This window comes from Spinacia oleracea, chromosome 6 (genome assembly GCF_020520425.1).
Source record: "Spinacia oleracea cultivar Varoflay chromosome 6, BTI_SOV_V1, whole genome shotgun sequence".
Lineage (NCBI taxonomy): Eukaryota > Viridiplantae > Streptophyta > Magnoliopsida > Caryophyllales > Amaranthaceae > Spinacia > Spinacia oleracea.
Window position 1 is genome coordinate 42,772,806 of NC_079492.1, and position 5,167 is coordinate 42,777,972.

At 35.4% G+C, this 5,167-nt stretch overlaps 2 long non-coding RNA genes across 2 annotated transcripts; both read right to left on the bottom strand.

Moving 5' to 3' along the window:
* Positions 1–301: 301 nt before the first annotated feature.
* On the bottom strand, positions 302–2,660 carry LOC130464414 (uncharacterized). The gene is made up of 3 exons (XR_008924816.1): positions 2,516–2,660; positions 1,888–2,124; positions 302–458 (listed from the first exon to the last, which is right to left on the bottom strand). It is a non-coding gene; the product is annotated as an uncharacterized lncRNA (long non-coding RNA).
* Positions 2,661–3,732: 1,072 nt separating this feature from the next.
* On the bottom strand, positions 3,733–5,167 carry LOC110802442 (uncharacterized). The gene is made up of 4 exons (XR_002537162.2): positions 5,006–5,167; positions 4,785–4,885; positions 4,000–4,139; positions 3,733–3,865 (listed from the first exon to the last, which is right to left on the bottom strand). It is a non-coding gene; the product is annotated as an uncharacterized lncRNA (long non-coding RNA).

Sequence of the window (5,167 nt, forward strand, 5' to 3'; positions counted from 1 at the left end):
GCAGCGCGCCTAAATTGGGCTTTTTGCAGCGTTATTGCGCGCTGCAATTGTGAGGGCTTCAAATAATGGGTATTTAATTGCAGCGAACACAAACGCTGCAAAAAGACGTTAATTGCAGCGCGTCTTGTGTTCACCCGAGCTGCAAAAAGTGGCTTTTTACAACTTTTGACAGTACGTGGGCGCTGCAAAAAAGAGATTTTAAAGTCAAATTTCTAACACTATTTGCAGCCTTTACTTCACAGTGCGCGCTGTAAATAGTACATTTATTTTTACAAAAAAAAAAGAATCAATGCAGGAATGATACGTTGGTACTAGGTACACTAGCCTCCATTACTTTTTCTTAATAATTCTGAGCATTAAACTGTAATTGTGTTTCTAACAAGATAAATCAAAATACAGAGTTTAGATAATTCCGATCTTGATTGCAACATTCAAAGCATCAAAGTCTGGTGTAAGGCCTGCAGCAGCATAATAAAAAATAGTTAACACATAGATTCAGCTTCAGTTGTTTAAGCTAATATACGTCACAACATCTAACATAAAAAAGTGAACGATATTATACTACAATAGCCCCCTATTTGAAAACGAAGAACCATAAGATAGCAATCACATGAGAAATATTAGAATTTGCATGCCATACATACACCAATGCCAAGTTACTGGAGGATCTATTTCAGCCCAAGCAAAGGATCTTTCCTGGTTAACCAATCTTTTAGCATCTTCAAAAGCCATCATGTAAACAGAACAAAATTCCACAGATTCAACTCAGAAAGCAATCATTTACTGAAGAACACACTAGAAATATTTTAACAAATTAGACCATAAACCTAAGTTAACATGATAAAACAATACATCTCAGAAGGACGAACAACCAACCGCAAGAGAAAACATTGTCATATTCAATACAAATTTAGAAACTGGAAGTTAAACCCATAAGGAAAAATCTTTATGATTTTGCATGTTCAACTATCTTTGGTGACTCATATAGTTCTGTACTCTTTGTTTGTCGTTTGGGGGGGGGGGGGAATGGGGGTTCATGTTAAAATCGGTAATATTATGTCAGGATACTGTTAAAATCTTATTATTTCAAAGCAATTTGATTTCTCTGGTAAAGCTATTTCATGTTATTATCCTGACCATCGCTATTATGGATCCAGATGTATGATTCTCCTGGATTATTCTAGCAGGCATTGTCATTATATTTAAGGTCTGCTTCCATATTTGCCTATTTGGGTTGCGATTGTCAATTGTACAATTCACCAGTCAAAACTAATAATATTTTCATGGGCTACAAATTTTCAGCATCAGTTCCAAAATAATATTTGCATTTAATTATAAAAACCTTCATGTATTGTGACCAAAAAAACTTCACTAACAAAGCACTCAACATACTCTGAAGTTTGTGCAAATAGAACAAACTTGCAAAAAAAAAATGAAACTTTTGCAAAGAGAAGCAACAAACAATTGATTTCATGTTCAAAGCGAATGAAACTTGAATAGAGAGGCACTATGGCAACTGACGACTTAATTCCATCTTATAAAACTGAGAAGTGTGGATTTTCCCACCAAGACACACCCTTTTCTCATACATAAAGACAAACTTACAGAGTTACAAACATACAAACATACAGAGGTAGATAAATAGAGGGATGTTGGGATTCTATCATGTAAAAAGAAACTGTAACGTACAAAGTAGGAACAGATAAGAACCAGAATCAACGCAATTCGGATATTAGAGTTTGAATCGTGATTTAATGGGCACCCGTAGGTAGTGAAATGAGCATTTTACTAATGAGCAGATCAAAATACTAAGGAACATAGAACCTTCCTTGGTAAAATAAGGTAAAAAACGGTAAGGAAATAGAAAAAACAACTTGGGAAAAGTACCTTGCAGTCGACTATGGATTCTTGAGCACTATCCAAAACTATTAACACCACCATACAGTTTCAATTCAGCAGGTCTCTCGTGAACCGCTTCACCTTTTTCCCAACTATGGATTTATTGCTGGACTCTGGACTCTTTCCTTCAGCCTCGATCAAGATGAGCCTTCTCCAGAATATGCTCCTCCTTTGCAGCTTTATCCTTTGGCCTATACTTGAGAAGAATCTTGAACAGATTGGTAGCTGAAAACACATTGAATGGAATAGCAATATTATTTGAATGTGTCACGAGACATGATACTTTGGGATAACTCATAAATCTCATATCACTTCATTCATGGTATAAAATGCAAAAACAAAGGTACCTAGCCTAAATATCACAGATCTAAGAGACCAATAGCTCAACAAACCTAGACTGCCAAACAATATACGAAGAATAGTAAATTTTCTAAGTCAAAACTGATCCAGAAGATCTTCCCTCCAATGCAACATACTCCATAGGTTGATTGAACTTCGGGACAACTGGATAAGGTTCGAAAATAAGTACAAGACGTTCCATGACACGGGATAAAAATGTAGGAAAACAGAAAATAAATCAAGGATTGCTGGTAATACTAATGAGCACGATAATTACATCATTGCCTGGACAAAGAACAAATTCTGGAACACGATCTGATCAAGTATGACAGGAATCCTGGACAAATTCCCTTGTGGATCAACATAAATGCATAAATACTCCTCCAGCATTTCAGTTTTTCCCTTGAGTAGCTCAGTGTTCATATGCAGATCAATAATTCAAATGTTAATTCATATTAATAGCAATTTGTCAAAAGGGTGTAAATGGACTACCCATAGCTACATGACACGACATCTTGTTGGAAAGCCACAAACTTTAACAGTGAGCTGATACCTAAAGTATGAACATATTCGAAGAGGATGAACGTGCCAATTGTAACAAACGTTGATTTATAAAGATGGAAGAAGTAAGGACATGAATATCTGGTTAAGTAACTTTGTAGTTAAACACGGTCACCAACCCGCCTAGGCCTCAAGCATGCAGGACAGGAAATGGACAGGAAATGGACAAAGGGAGAGGTCAATGACAGAAAAATAACCACCACCATCAATGAATTCATCAAAATCGGCATCAGACTGTTCCAGAGCATACATGAAATCATTCTGTCACCCTTATGTAGACCCAAATTTTAAAAAGAATGATTTTAAAAGGTAGCAGACTAAGGTTCATGAAATCATGGAAAATCACTGAGCTTTTCCTAGTATTTTATCATTTAGAGTGTTATTGATCATCCAATGAACAATACTATACACTATACTCAGTCCTAATTTTGCTTTCAACAGTAGCTTCATGAATCATTACACTGTATAATCAATACCTAGCCTCTGTACCGCCTTGCATATCAAAGGGTTTGCTGAAATTGAATCTAGAGAAGTATCCTGATTAAATTAGTTTTAATAAAAAATTATTAAACTGGTAAAAAATGGTGGTCTGATGAATTAATTTTAGGAGAATAGCTTATTACAAAAAATAAAATCGACCATACAAAAACCAGATCTGAAAGAACTAAAACTTTGAGAATTAATCAACCCAATTGCACGGGATTTATTCAAATATATGAAAATTTAACAAATAAACATCGAGTGAATTCCAAATAGCCTTAACCAGTTTGAACCCAAAATAGACAGAAATAGCATTAAAAAAACAAAAAATAACAAAAAAAACCATTAATAAAAAAGTTGAAGAAATTAGGGATTTAGAAAAACCCCCAAACCAATGCAGACAAAACCCTAGAAAAAGACGGCAATGAACAATTCGAAAAGAGATTACCTTGCCGTAGGTGAAGCAACAAACTGGAAGAATCATGGTTCAATTCAAAGGTCAGCAGCTCCATCTCGCCTTTCCCCATCGATGGAGCAATTTTGCAGTGGAGGATTTTTTTTATAATTTCGCAGCGTTCAGAGCCCACTAAAGGTTTAGGGTACAAAGTCAGAATAGAGCCAAAGAAACAGTTTGCGGGAACGAGAAACTAACATTCCAGTACATAAGTCTAGAGATAGTAAGTAGAAAACGAAAAAATAGCAAATTGACAACTAGAGCACCTTAAATGACCGAGTGTCTCGAATCACCAGACGATAATCAACTGCAGCAGCAATGTAGCGAGCATTGGGAGAAAAACAGCAGGGCCCAGTCTGCTTATAAGCATCCGTAAACTCCATTCTTCTGAATATTCAATAACAATCTGCACACGAAAATCACGTGTAAGATTCCCAAATGAGCATATCAACAATCCAAGAAAATTAACCTGTAATTCTCTTTGATTCCGTCTAAAACTCTAAAATCATATTTCTCTTTGATTTGGAACTATACCAAAAATTTAGCCTTTGAATGTGGTAATGCAGAGTTGCAGACATGAATAAGAAAGCAAAGAAAAAAGGGTCACCTGCTAGGTTTCAAATCCATCATTACAACGACTAGAACACTTCACAAGATTAGACGGAATATTTCTCTTGCAAATTTGGGTAAATTTTTTGAACAATTTGAGACTCATTGCACTCAATTATTTGATAGCAAGTTAAATCATAAACATATACAAAATGCTTGCATCATGACAAATTTCGGTAGGAAAATCAAACAACTAAACATATTGTGAATTCCAAATAATCTGAACCAATTTGACTCCAAATCAATAAATTCGACTGAAACATTTAAAAAAAACTAACCCCTAAATTACCAGATCCAGTCTCTCAATTAACAGACCCCTTTACATCAAATTAACAACTAAAAAGAACAATAAATCCCCAAAAATTAACAAATCAAATCAGCCAAACATCATAAATCATTTAAAATCGAAGAAAAAAAACGAGTTTAAGAATTGAAACCCTACCACAATTGACGAAGTGAAGGTAGAACTTCAAGCAAAGTACGAGTTCGACGTCCTCTCTCTCATCCGCCATCTCTTTATCTCTCTGTAGATCGGGGTTGAAACTTTAACACAAAATCAAAAGAGATGAACCCATTACATTATTTCAAAATAATCGACTAACATATCCAACAAATGAGAAAGAAGAGCAAAAAAAATGGTGAGATTTAGAGATAGAAATATACTTTGGGACGAGGGGAGTTGGAAGGAACCAGATCGAAGCTTCTTTTTCGAAATCCCATGGAACGATTTGGACGAAACAAAGAGATAGAATTCTACGGTTTGAAATGGAAGGAGTTCTAGGGAGAGGAAGTAGAAAAGTCACACAACGCGTACATTGGGAGGAG